The sequence below is a fragment of the Symphalangus syndactylus genome, chromosome 13 (genome assembly GCF_028878055.3).
Source record: "Symphalangus syndactylus isolate Jambi chromosome 13, NHGRI_mSymSyn1-v2.1_pri, whole genome shotgun sequence".
Classification (NCBI taxonomy): domain Eukaryota; kingdom Metazoa; phylum Chordata; class Mammalia; order Primates; family Hylobatidae; genus Symphalangus; species Symphalangus syndactylus.
In genome coordinates this window covers 22540643-22554970 of record NC_072435.2, presented here as the reverse complement: position 1 = coordinate 22554970, position 14328 = coordinate 22540643, and the positions used below count along the sequence as shown (strand labels likewise).

Genomic DNA, 14328 nt, shown 5'->3' with positions numbered 1-14328 from the left:
CTCCACCCAGCCCCTGCCCAGTGCTCCCTCCACCTCGCCCCTGCTCAGCACTCCCGGCTCCCTCCACCCCGTCCCTGCCCAGCGCTCCCAGCTCCCACCACCCTGCCCCTGCCCAGCACTCCCCGGCTCCCTCCACCCTGCCCCTGCCCAGAGCTCTCCTCCAGTCCTCCCAGCTGCCTCCTCTGGACTCCAGGTGAGGGCCACCTCCTCAGGGTCCCCACTTGTTCCACCCGCCTGCCTTTCTCTTTCTAACGCCTGCTACTCTGCCACTCTCCGTGTCTCTGCTTAGCTGGCCTGTCCTCCCGGCATCCTGTCATGTCAGCGCCCGCTCTGACACCCATGTGGTCCCCAGCACCCAGGGCAGCGCCAGGCACAGCTGGGTGAACACACAAACAGGTAGGTCCCGGCAAAGCACAGGCTTGAGACCAGACACAGCAAATCCCAACACTCAGCCCCTCGCCAGACCAGTCTCAGGAAGAGGTGAGACCCACGCGGAAGGACAGGCAGACCTCCCCTCGGACAGACCCCTGCGGGCTCTGGGTCTCTCGGATGGAAGAGTTCAGGCTAAACTGCCGTGAACATGCTTGCAGCCCGACCAGGCTCGCTCTACCTCTCCAGAGGCTACCGACAGGAAAGCCTAAATCTCAGGAAATGCTTCTTGCAGAGAGAGCCTCCATCACAATGAGGTTCCGAATGGGGAAACCGGGAGGAACCTATGAGACCCATGCCGGGGGAGGTAGGCGGAGTCACCCCTCCTCCACGGGGGCAAGGGAGCCGGCCAGGGAACGACGGCTGGCACCCCTCCCACACTCAACATCAAGAGTGAGAGTGATCTCAACGTTTTTCTTATGTTCATTTTCCTAATATTTTAATAACAGGTAATTATGTCTGTATTAAAGGAAAAGGCCTAAAGGGGTGTTTTGGACAGCGGCTGGGGCTACGTATCGGAACTGGTAGATGGCTGGGTGCTGGGGGGCCAGCAGTGAAGGCGACGGCACAGAATAGGCCACCCCAGTGCAGCCCCAAAGGCACGGGGACAGCAGCAGATGCGAGAAGGGTGCTCCGGCCTCCCCTTTTCTTCCTGAAAGCAGATGAAACCCCACGTGAAACACGCCCTCCTCGTAGAGGAAGAGGACTTGCTCATCAGCTGCACACACCAACCCTTATCTCCCTCAGCCTCCCCAAGGATTTCAGTTACTTCTTCACAGTTGCTGTTCTTCGGCATAGAAGCCCTCAGGCCTAACCACTCCGGGAGGTCTTCACTTTCTGAAGTCTCCCACGTACCTATAAAAATAACATTCGTGGCCGTGCACGGTGGCTCACGCCTGTAATCCCTGCACACTGGGAGGCCGAGGCGGGTGGATCACGAGATCGACACCATCCTGGCTAACACAGTGAAACCCCATCTCCACTAAAAATACAAAAAATTAGCCGGGCGTGGTGGCGGGCGCCTGTAGTCCCAGCGACTCGGGAGGCTGAGGCAGGAGAATGGCATGAACCCGGCAGGCGGAGCTTGCAGTGAGCCGAGATCGCGCCACTGCACTCCAGCCTGGGCGACAGAGCGAGACTCCGCCTCAAAAAAATAAAATAAAATAACATTTGTAAGCTTTTCTCCTGTTATTCTATGTCAACCTAATTCTCAAATTCTGCCAGAGACCCAAGGAGGAGAGCCACTGCACTACCCAGCCTAATGTTCAGGAATTACATAGTGGTGATGATTACACAACTTTGTGAATATATTAAAAACCAGTGAACTGTACATTTTAAAAAAGCAAATGTTGGCCGGGCATGGTGACTCACGCCTGTAATCCCAACACTTTGGGAGGCCAAGGCAGGCGGATCACGAGGTCAGAAGTTCAAGACCAGCCCGGCCAATATGGTGAAATCTTGTCTCTACTAATAATACAAAACAGCCAGGCATGGTGGCTCGTGCCTATAGTCCCAGCTACTGCGGACACTGAGGCAGGAGAATCGCTTGAACCCAGGAGGCAGAGGTTGCAGTGAGCTGAGATCATGCCACTGCACTCCAGCCTGGGCAACAGAGCAAGACTCCGTCTCAAAAAAAAAAAAAAAGAGAAAAAGAAAAACGAAATGTTGTAATACATTAATTGTACCTCTATTAGACAGTAAACTTTTAAAAATTGTACAGGCTTTCTAATTACAACACCCTAAACATTAAAAATGAGTAAGAATCATCAGCACTGTAGGAAAGGTTAAAAAAAAAAAAAAAAAAAAGCACAAGAGAAAAAGGGAAGAGAGCAGTTTGCAACCAGGGGCTGAGGAGGTGGCGGGGGCTGCTCCTCACCTCCTCTTCTTGGCTGAAACCTGTTTGCCAAGTGGCAATAATGTACTTCCAGTGAAACTCTATCACATCACTCAATAAAAGCAGGGACTTCCCAGCTCAGAGCCTTCCCCTGGCCTCTACCTCGGGCCAGCTTCCTGCAGGGCGAAGGCCTTGACCAGGCTGTGGATGGGGGAGGCGTGAGAGTCTACCCTCCACACCCCTCCTCTCCACCGCACAGCAGCCTGCCCAGAGGCCAGTAGAGATCACCTCTCACTTCGCAGGGATCTGCTGCGAGCCAGGAGGCCTGCGCTGCCCAGCTAGGCACAAGGCATGATTCCTGCTGTGGTGATCGTGGGGTGGGGGTGGGAGTGAGGCAGCCTATAGAGGTGGAGGGGCTGACCCTGGGCGGGGAGCGCTGGGCCTCAAACTGCCCTCCAGATACTAATGCCTTTTACATGTTTTAAATAAGACAGCCATATACCTACATGAAAAGTAGCCTTGATTTCCCCTCTTGGTTCCTAAAGCCTAAAATGTTTACTATCTGGCCCACTGCAGAGTTTGCTACCCTGAGGTAAATAAAGGAATGAGGGTGCCAGGGTTTGGGGTGCACACTTTCCAGGCCACAGCCAGGCCAAGGAGGCACAGCAGAGGGGCTGAGCACCTGGAATGGCGCCAGGAGGGAGGGGCAGGCAGGGACCTGGGGCAAGGCCTGGGCAGCTGGGAGGGAGGCCCAGCCTGGGGCTCCGTGCTCAGCAGCTGCTGCCCTGGAATTCCTGGTCACTTCACCTTTGACCCATATTTTGTAAGTGGGGTCCAAGGGCACAAGGGCTCGGTGCTGGGGGCTCACAGCCTGGGCTTGGGGGTCTCTGCACCCACCCCATGGGTGAAATGCCAAATACAAAACACCCTGGCCGACCCAGAGACCTCCAGGAAAGGAAGACGCTTTTTTCCTGCCTTTTTGCATAAGGATCCACAAATTCCATAGCCAGAGGGGCCAGGGGCAGCAGAGGAGGGGTAAGGGGCGAAGGGCCAGAGCTCAGGCTCTGAGACTCTTCTAAGAGGGAGGCGGGAAGGAACTCCCGCACCGTGGTGACCTGGGACAGGGCCCACACTGCTCTGCATCCCAACTTCCTCTCCGAGAAGAGGGAGGGGCTGACACCTACCAGAGGGATGTGAAACAAACAGCCTGGGTGACAGCACTGTGCCCCTGTGAGCAACGGGCAGCCGCGGTACCAGTCCTTGGCGTCATCACCGGCTGAGCCACCCTCAGAAATGGCTGAGCCTCGGCCGGGCGCGGTGGCTCACGCTTGTAATCCCAGCACTTTGGGAGGCTGAGGCGGGTGGATCACGAGGTCAGGAGATTGAGACCAGGTGAAACCCCGTCTCTACTAAAAATACAAAAAAATTAGCCGGGCGTGGTGGCGGGCGCCTGTAGTCCCAGCTACTCGGAGAGGCTGAGGCAGGAGAATGGCATGAACCCGGGAGACGGAGCTTGCAGTGAGCCGAGATTGCGCCACTGCACTCCAGCCTGGGCGACAGAGCGAGACTCCGTCTCAAAAAAAAAAAAAAAGAAATGGCTGAGCCTCAGCTGCCTCCTCTGCAAAGCAGGGACAGGAAGGGCAGGTGCGTTGCTGAGCTGTGTGGGGACTGAGTGGAGGCTTCTGAGGACTCATCAGGGTTAAGACAGGTGTTCACTCAATGCTCCCCAGTTCTCTTCCTCTCCCATCCCTCCATGCATGCCCTCAGCCCCTGCTGAGGCCTGTGTCCTAATCCATCAGGCCCTACCCCCAGGACCTCATGGCGGAGGCATGGGACCCTTACTCACAGAGGTGAACGATGGGAGAGGCGGGGGCACCAGGAGCTGCGGGGGCCTGAGGCAGCTCCTGACCCAGCTCTCAGGGTCCAGGCCAGCTCCCTAGGAGAAGGCCCCCCACTTGCTCTCAAGAAAACCCTGGGCTATTCAAGGAATCTGCCAGAAGGCTGGGAACTTCACATCTTCTGAAACGAGGGTCCCGGCCTCCCTGCCAGCCTCATTTCTCAGCCAGGGTCTCAGGCTCTCCCAGCCTCTGCAGGTGCTCACTCACCTGGCTCTGACCTCTGCTGCAGAGAGGAAGCACCTGGAGCACGGGCAGGGGTGCCTTTCCCTCGCCCCGGCCCTTGAGAGATCCAATTAGCACAAATGATTGTTATTATTGTTGTGATTAAGTCCCGCCCACCCCTCTGGAGGCCTGCCTGCCAATTATCCCCTTTCTTCTGCTGCCAATCTCACCTCCTCCTCCCCCGCACTCTCGGAAGCAACTCCTCCTGGCCCTCCGCGGCCCTCCCTGCCCAGAAACTTCTCTGGCACCCACCTGCTTTCTTCCTCCCCCCAGTCTCTTATTCCTTCCCCTCTACTTGCAGCCTGGAGCAGCCACCTCCTTTCCTTCCCCACCCAGTCATCCTCTAACCACTGGGCTAACAAACACCCTCTCTGACTTTTCACCAAACCCTGTGGCTCCTTCTCAGCCTGACTCCACAGCCTCTTTGGAGCCACCGTGCGCCCCACGTGGCCCTGCCTTTGCGGGGCGGGGGAGGAGCCCTGGGGTGCCCAGACCAGCCGTCCCCCCCACCCCACCCCCTCCAGCACGGACGGCTCTGGCCCTTTCCTCCCTCCCACCTGTCCACCCTCACTCTCTTCTCCCCATTCCCCCTCCCTTGGGGCTTTCGCTCCCTCCCACCATGATCCTGGCTCCCACCCTGCCTCTTGGAAGTGCCCTCCTCACACCACACACCAGCTCATCTTCCCCCTAAAGTCACTCAGTTCAAACAACCCAATTAGAACCTGGGAAAAGGATCCGAGAAGGCATCCCTCCAAAGAAAGACAAATATCTGATAGGCACATGCAAGGATGTCCTCATGAGCCGTCTCGGAGAGGCAGACCAAACCCAAAGGGAGACAGCACCTCACACCCACTGTGCCAGCCTCAGAAAACAAGTGCTGGTGAGGACCAGGAGAAGCGGGGAGACCCCCACTGCTGCTGCGAGGGCACCACAGGTACGGCCACCATGGGAAACATCTGGCAGTTAGTTCCTCAAAAGGTTAATCCCAGAACTCCCATAAAAACCCGCAATTCCACTCCTAAGTATAGACCCGAGAGAAAACATGCCTCCGTCCACGCAAAGATCTGCACACAAATGTTCACAGAAGCATCAGGCATAACAGCCAAAATGTAAAGACAACCCAGATGTCCATATGGATGAACTAATTGTGGTCCATCCATGACCGTAATGGAACACGACCATAACCAGGCGTGAAGTTCAGCTGCGACAGGGATGACCCTCCAACACGGCACGCTTGGTAAAAGAAGCCCGATGCACAACAGCGCATGATTCTATTTATACGCCTGCCCACAAGAGGCACACCCCGGGAAAGAAAGCAGATCAGCGCTTCCCAGGGACCGGGACGAAGGGAGGGAGGGAGGGACGGAGGGAGGGACCGGGACCCAGGGAGGCAGGGAGGGAAGGACTGCTGAAGACGCACAGCGTTTCTTTTGGGATGAACAGGTTCTAAAATCGACTGTGGTGATGGCTGCGTAAATCAGTGAATACACTAAAAACCTTACTGAACTATATACTTTATTTTTTATTTATTTATTGAAACAGAGTCTCGCTCTCTCGCCCAGGCTGGAGTGCAATCGCACCATCTTGGCTCACTGCAACCTTCGCCTCCCGGGTTCAAGCGATTCTCCTGCCTCTGCCTCCCGAGTAGCTGGGACTACAAGCGCTGAACTGTGTACTTTAAAACGGCGAGTTCTACACTATGGGAATCATATCATAATAAAACTGTTCTCATCAGCAAAAAGCAACTCAGTTCATCACCTCCTTGCCCAAACTGCCGCCACTGCATGTGCCGGCTGCCCCTCAATCCAAAATCCAAGTTCCTCCCTGGGCACCACAGGGTTCGATCTGGCTCCGGCACCTCTGCAAACCCCCTTCTTCCAGCTGGCCCAGATCTCGCTGTGCACTGCGCTGCTCCTGACGCACCGACAGGCTCAGTCCTGGCCAGGCCTGGTCTTTCTCCCTGAAGGACCGGCCCCACTCCTCTACCTGCCCCGGTCAGGCCTGGTCTTTCTCCCTGAGGGGCTGGGCTCATTCCTCCACCTGCCCCAGCCAGGCCTGGTCTTTCTCTCTGAGGGGCCGGGCTCATTCCTCCACCTGCCTGGCTTGGTCTCACCTTTCAAGGGTCTGCTCAAATGTCAGCTTCTCCCTGAGGCCCACACCCCACCTTTCCCATGGCAGGGCTGACTTCCTGGCCGGTCAGCACCTTCTGTCACCATGTCATGAGCGTGGTGGTATCACTTCTATTGGTATTTCCTTCCTGGGGCTCTGCATCTGCTCCTGGGCACAACGCTCCCTGAGGGCAGGTGCCAGGGGTATCCAGCACCCGCTGCCCCGGTGCCCATGGCTGCTTCCGGAACCAACACTGCTGCCCGGCCCCGCCGCAGAGCCCTCTCCTGCTCGCCTTCCCGCTCTGCTCCCAGCTCCAGAAGCCCACAGCGCCACCCCTCCACTCCCCCACCAGCTCCTTCACTGCCCTTTTCTGTGGCCACTCCACCCCTCACTCCTGGCCTGAAAACCTCATTCTTGTTCCCTCCTGCACCTCCGCCTGGATTCACAGGCTAGGCGGGGTGACGTCCTGCACCTCCGCCTGGATCCGCACGCTTGATGCGGTGATGTCTACACGGCATCTTGCATGGGGCCCTCATTTCCTCAGCCCTGGGACATCTCTGTGACACCATGGAGATCCCAGGCCTGCCTTCCCTGAGGGTGGTGGGGAAAGCTCCACACACCCTTTCCTGTTCATTCTACGGTGACTGGTCTGCGGAGACCCTCCCTCTCGTCTGAGCCGGTTTTGGCAGGTCACATTCTCCTAGAGCACAGCCTGCACGTCCCTCCAGCGAGGTTCAGGATGCACAGGTGAGCCGTCGTCCCCTGCTCTGGCCCCCTCTCCCTCTCCTCTAGAGGCCGGCCGCGGCGCGTTGATTTCGCTGCACTGTTCTCTTTTTTTTTTGAGACGAAGTCTCACTCTGTCGCCCAGGCTGGAGTGCAGTGGCGCGATCTCGGCTCACTGCAAGCTCCGCCTCCCAGGTTCACGCCATTCTCCTGCCTCAGCCTCTCCGAGTAGCTGGGACTACAGGCACCCGCCACCACGCCTGGCTAATTTTTTGTATTTTCAGTAAAGACGAGGTTTCTAACCTCGTCTAACCACGTTAGCCAGGATGGTCGCTGCTCTATTCTTTTCCAGCCACTTCACACCTGGACTCGCGCAGCAGCCTCCCAAAGGTTTCCCGCAGGTCTCCCACCCGTACCACCCACACCCTCCCCATCAGAGCTGTCTTCCTCCGGGGCACCAGCACAGCCACGGCAGAGACAGCTCACAGCCCCAGCCACCACACTCAACTACTTTCCGAGAGGGCGAGAGAGAGGGACTTCATCTACCGTCAGGGTGCAGTGCGTTGTGGGGATGGCGGGGCACAGCCGGCAGGACTTGGTGCCTGCAGATCTTCAGATCCTTAAGCAAAGCTTTCCGGGTCTTAGGGCAGCCGAGTAACTGAGAATTGTTTAAAAGACAAAACAGTCTTCAGGCCAAAAGCCCCACACACCTACAAAGTACACTATGGACTCTGGGTGATAATCAGGTGTCCATGTAGGTTCACCCACTGTCACAAAGCGCGCTGCCCTGGAGTGGGAGTTGACAGTGGGGGAGGCTGTGTCGGTGGGGGCGGCGGGGGGGGTTGGTGCAGGGGGATATGGGAAATCTGTGCACCTTCCTCTCAATTTTGTTGCGAACCTAAAACTGCTCTAAAAAAAAAAAAGAAAGCCCCTGGCCGGGCGCAGTGGCTCACACCTGTAATCCCAGCACTTTGGGAGGCCGAGGCGGGCAGATCATGAGGTCAGGAGATTGAGACCAGCCTGGCTAACATGGTGAAACCCCGTCTCTACTAAAAAAATACAAAAAATTAGCTGGGCGTGGTGGCGGGCGCCTGTAGTCCCAGCTACTGGGGAGGCTGAGGCAGGAGAATGGCGTGAACCTGGGGGGCGGAGCTTGCAGTGAGCAGAGATCACGCCACTGCACTCCAGCCTGGGCGACAGAGCAAGACTCCGTCTCAAAATAAATAAATAAATAAATAAAGCCCCTAGTCACCACTCATGTGGCTGAGGAGGCAGGATCAATTAAGCCCAGGAGTTTGAGACCAGCCTGGGCAACACAGCAAGATCCTATCTCTTAAAATATATATATATATATGAAATAAAACATTAAAAATAAAGCCTTTATATTAAAAAAAAAAAAAAGACACACACACACAAAACCACACCTACGGACAACCTTACATTCTGTGACCCCTCTGCTGGGCCAACAGGGCAGGCTGGCCATCTTCCAGATGATGTGGATTCTCCCCCTCGGCCTTTGCACAGCCCCTTCCTCCCACCTCACCTGCCCTCTCTGTATACACCTGCTTAGCCCATCTGCCAGGGCTCAGCATCAACAGCACCTCCCCCAGGAAGCTTTCCCAGACTGCTCCCTTCCCTCAGCTCTGTCCTCTCTTACCCAGCGACAAAAGATCACACTCATCAAGCATGGATTAAACCCCCAGGTCCTGGGTGCAGGGTGCCCTAAGCACATAAGCTCTGATCCTGGGCTCCACAATCAGTGGGAGACAGTGTAAGGCCATGAGGCCAGCGCAGGGACGAGAGGACAGACGCTCTGGACAGGGCAAGGTGGGATCTGGCCCCCCCAGGAACCAGACACATGACCTGGGCAAGGTGCTTGGGCTACCCGTCCTTCCTGATTAAATGAGATGATATGTGTCAAGTGCTCACCCAAAAGCCGTGGAGACGCCCAGTAAACACAGCCTATCACTGTGGTCCTTGTTGTATAGACAAGGAAACCGAGACTTCCACAAGCAGAGTGGCTAGTACAATGTCACACAGCCACAGTGAGGCTTCCACAAGTGGAGTGGCTGGAGCAATGTCACAGAGCCACAACGTAGCAGGCTGGAGCCACACCTGAGTCGGCCGGCTGCCAAAGGCAGCTTGCTTCCTTCTAACTCTTGGACAATGGCATTTGTTCCCTTTAACGTCCACCATTGAGGATGGTCCTGTGTCCCCCAGGGGGATCCATGTCTTACCCACCTCTGCGACACCTACTACAGGTCCCCGTCAGCCCCACAGTGCATCCAGCGGACTGTGCACTTGAGGGCGGGGCTATTTCCAGCAAAGACCCTGCACACAGCAGCCTCAGGAATCTATGGCTCTGACTGGCTGAGAGGCCAGGACCATTTCTGATGCATCTCTGGGTCCCAGCATTATCCACTGCAAGGCCTGGCACCACAGAGGCCTCGAAACAGGGGGGCCAGATGGGACCCCCATTTAGCACAAGAGAGATGTCCACACTCTGTGAGCCCAAAGGGAGAAGGCTCAGGCCAAGGCAGAGACGGAACCAGGAAAACTTCACCGAGGACGACCAGGTCCCCTGCAGGAACAGACAGGCCCTGGGCCGCCCCACCCGGGCTCAGAGCTTGGGCTGGTTTCTCTGCAGTTGTAAGGTGACAGCTCTGGGCTCCTGGGACAGGGCCACTGACACTGGTGGTGTGACTGCTCGAACTCTGCACCTGCCTTGCTCTCCCTGCTGCTGGGTGAGTGAGGCCTCCTTGGGGGTTGCATGGATCTCAGCACTCAACTTCTGAGCCACTTGTGCTTCTCCCACTAGGCTGGGGTTCCCCTGAACCAGCCAGCAGCCCTGTGTGTAGGAGTCCTCATGGACAGTACACCCCACTAGGCAGGGAGTCCAGCGTCTCCAAGCCAACGACTAACACCTAGAGGACTTCGGAACAGCCTTTGTTCCCCCAGACCCCAACCTGGGGGCGGAAAGGGGCAGTCATGATGGTCAAGGGTCTGGGCTCTGGAATCACAGTAGACGTGGGTTCTGAAGCTGCTGGGGGCCTTGGGCTAACAGGTGCCATCCAGAGCCTCCATCCCGAGCCTCCATCCCATCCCCCTAAAATGGAGGTGACCACCTCCATCCCTGAGCCTTGAGAATTTAGGACAGTGAGGACCAGGCACTGGGCCAGGATCCTGCAAAGTGTGCACCAGCAAGTGTTGTCGAATCTGCAGTTTCTCACACCACAGAGGCCCCAGCACCCGGCACAGTCCTCACTAGGCTGGAGGCCTCAGGATGCACCAGAGGACACATGAACGAGGTTTGGAAAGGCCTGTGAAACATGTCTGAGGATGGGTGTCCTGAGAGCTGTCTATGCGTAGTAACAAAAGACCTCCCAGGGCAGCCGGGCAGTTGCTGGTGGCCTTGAGCTGTGACCCCTGCCATTCCCTGCCCAGAGCCCATTGTCATCCTCCCTTAAGTACCAGGTTCCTGGTAGCCAATCCCTCCTCTCTGTCTTTCAAGACACACTACCTCCCCTGCACCACACACCCATCCCTCAAGGTCAGAGCTCCCAGGAGCACTCTGGCAAATCTCCCCACCCCTCTGCCCAGTGTGAATGGGTCTCAGCTGCTCTGGGACAGGGACTGTATGATTCCTGCCAGGCTGCCCAGCACGCAGCACCACTATACCTTGTGCTTGCACAGAGGGGGCCTTGAGATCCCTCTCTTCACCCAGGCTGGGCCAGGCACCTCGTCTGGGCCCTCACAGGACAATGCTGTGCCAAGACCATGTGTGACCTCATGCCCAGCACAGGGCCTGGCCTGTGCAGCCGCCCGGATGGATTACATTTACTCAGGGAATTGTGAACTTGCTCTCCTTTTTAGACGACTGAAGGGAAATTGAACCTGGAAAAAGGGAAGTGACATGTCCAAGGTCACAGAAGTGGAAGAGACAGTGCCAAGGCCAGGGCCCAAGAACGCCTGGCTCCAGAGCCCTTTCCATCTACTTTACACCCATCTGTTGAGGTCTGCTCTGGCTCTAAAACGAAAGCATTAAGAGCCTTCCCACTGAGGTCAATACTATTATTACCACTCCCACTCTGTCCTGGTGGAAAGTAAGGCACTGAAGTTACTCGTCTAAGGCCACAAAGGTGAGTGGTGGGGCTGGGACTTGAACCCAGGCCTGCCTGGTCCCAGAGCTCTTGGGGAATACAACCCAGTGCCTGCACGCACTCTGGCAGCGCACCAGGGAGGGGCCAGGCGGGGTGACGAGCCCTTCCCATCCCTCAGCTCTCCCGAAGCCCCGGATGGATGGATAAGACGTGAGATAAGCAAGCAGGAATCTGATCTGGATGTTCTCTGGGGCCGTGGCCGGAGGACCACAGGGACTGCGCAGAGGCAGGCAGGTGAATGTCAGCAGCGTTTAGCCAAAGAGGCTTACAGTCTTACACAGGAGCTAAGCCAGGATCAACGCAATTGTGCTTCCCAGCGCTGGGGTCAATCGGATCCCCAGATGGGTCCTAAGCACTGCCCAACATGGGACCTGGGACCAGGAAACCGCAAAAAGCAGACCAAGTCATTCCTTCCCTAAAGCCCTGACCGTCCCCCGGACTGGGCTGGGTCAAGATGCCTTCCCTGGCTCCCACAGCCCCTAGACCTCTCGATCAGGGATCTGGTCACCTTGGGTGGCGACTCTGTCGCCGGGGTCTCAGTCTCTGCCTTCCACCCAGACTCTAAGCCCTTGTTCATCTCCCTGCTCCCTGTCTCTAGCGCCCGGCACAGGGCCTGGCACTGGAAAAACTTCTGCCTCCCCTCACTCCTGCCTTCTGTGTCTGTGGGTCACTTTTCTGTGCGACTCTGACTCATCCACATGAATTGGGGTCAGCTCACTGGACTGGGGGTCGGGGTGGGGTGTCGGGGGGGGCGGGGCTCCACTCTGATCCACTCGGCACAGGGGAGGGAGGCCTCAGGAGTCGCCACCTGGTCCAGTCCCCGCCTTCGCCCTGCCCCGTGGGCCACGCGGTGGCTGACCTTGGCCCAGTCACTTCCCCCCCGGGGACGCGCTTCCTCCCCGCCTGCCGCGCAAGGACGAATGAATGGGCCTCCTGCCGGCCAGAATCCCCGTAATTACCCGCCTGATCAAAGGCCACGCGCAGCCCGCCCGGGGCAGCAACGGGACCCGGGCTGACTCGAAAAGGGGAAGGAAGGGCTGGGGGGGCCGAGGGCTGAGACGGTGCCCTCGGGGCCGCGGTATCCGGCCAGGCCAGCCCAGCCCGCGCGGCCCCTTCCCCCACCTGGGCCTCAACTTCCCCCCGAAGTCGCCACCACTTCCGGCCACGACCGGCGGAGTTGGAACTTCGGGGGGACGGACAGCGGCCCCACCCTCGAGGGCCCGCAAGAGAGGGACCCCCACCGAGGCCCCCGTTCCTGCCCCCGCCACGCGCACGCGCGCGCCCCGGACCCGGACCCGCGCACGCGCACCCCCCTCCAGCCCCGCTCGCTGCCCGCGGGCCGCCTGGGCGCGCGTCCCCTCCCACAGCCCTTCGGCGCGCACGCGCACTCCCCCCACCCGCGTCACCCCGGCCGCGCGCCCACTCACGCCCCCCCAGCAGCGCGCACGCGCGCCCGCCGCCCAGTCGCACTCGCCCTCCCGTCTCCCCACCCACCCCCAGCCCAAGCCCAGCTTCCCGAAGCGCGCGCCCACTTGGCCCCCAGCGCACGGCCCCCGCCCCTGCCCCTCACCTCCTTGGTCCCGGGGCCGCCGCGCCGCACTCCTCCTCCTCTCTCCTGCCTCGCGGATGGTGGCAGCGGCGGCAGCGGCGACTCAGACCCTGGGGTCAGGGGGACGGGCGCCCAGGCCGGAAGTGACCTTCCCGGCCGCTTCCGCCCGCGCCGCTCCCCCCTTCTCCCTACGCCCTCCCCCCGGGGCCGCCACCCTGTCCTCGCCGCTCTAGGAAGGCGAGCCCGCTATCCCGGCCGCCGCCCCCAGCTCTATGGTGCCCGGCGGGCGCCTGAGGGAGCCACTTCCGGAAGTGTCTAGGACGCAGGTCCTCCGTCCATGCTCTATGGCGCCCCGCGCCGAGGGGCTTCGGCCCCGCCCCCTTCCCGGACAGGAGGTGCGGGCTGGGCCCGTTAGGCGGAGACTTCCGGGTGTCTAGGGCGGTGCCCCCCCCAACAACCCGGGCTCCTCGCGCCTGCGCGGCCGGCTCCCCGGACCCGCCGTGAGGAAAGAGTGAAGTGGCGGAGAGGGACATTCGTGCCACCCCGGGTCCTCCTACCGTCTCTATTATGGTAACCCCTTCTCTGCCGCGGCTCCTCCCGGTGGCCCGCGTCCAAGTGCCTTAGTTACTGGACAGAGACCCCGGGTTCATTAGTTACTGGACAGAGAGTGCTGCGCTTCAGGTGCCATGGCCTCAGTTTCCTCCTTTCTGAAGTAATAAAAATACATTGTGCGCCTCCAAGTGCTTCACACGCACTAGGTCCTAGTCCTAACTAGGGCCTCATGATAGGTCCTATCCCTATGTTGCAGGTGAGGGGTCAAATCACCTACCAAAAGTCACACACCCAGAATGCCAGAGCCTGGGCCCAAACCCATGGAGTCTGGCTCCAAATTCGTGTATTTAACCCTTGACTGTACACACTGCCTCCTGTCATAGCCCTGAGAAACCGCTACTTCCCCCGCGTTAGGTAGGCACCTAGTAAGCACGCACTGGGTGTTAGATGTTGCTGTCAGTATTCTTGCAAAAAACACATATTTTAAAATAATTGTCCAAACCATAGTGTCCTTGCAGGCTGGTCCTTCTGGTCCCTCCTCTGTTCTGTACTTGGCTGACTCTCACCTAAGTGGCAGATGACTTATCGCTTATAATTGTTATCATCCTCACTGGTAGTCAGAAAGATAAGCTATAATTCACTGGTGGAATAACACCTTTCTCAGCCTCAATTTCTCATCTGTGGAATGGGAAAAAATAAGATAACCTGCAAGGTAATATGTGTAAGAGCTGCTTAGTTCAATACTTGGCTCATAGTAAGTTCACAAAAATGATGGTGGTTATTATTACTTATTAGCAGTGTTACATATAAGTCTATTGTTGTGGCCACTGTATACCCTCAAATCTCAGTCAG

The 14328-nt window shown here is 58.0% G+C and overlaps 1 protein-coding gene across 2 annotated transcripts in view; it reads right to left on the bottom strand.

The window, feature by feature from the left end:
- Window positions 1–13246, bottom strand: part of ZNF787 (zinc finger protein 787) — a 33330-nt gene extending 20084 nt beyond the window's left edge. The window contains exon 1 of one of the 2 annotated variants that reach the window (XM_055237185.2): window positions 12946–13246. The gene's annotated coding sequence lies outside the window, so the exon portion shown is untranslated. Of the gene's footprint in view, window positions 1–10893; window positions 12046–12945 lie in introns of those variants that run through there. The other variant, XM_055237186.2, reaches the window with a different exon arrangement.
- Window positions 13247–14328: the final 1082 nt, after the last annotated feature.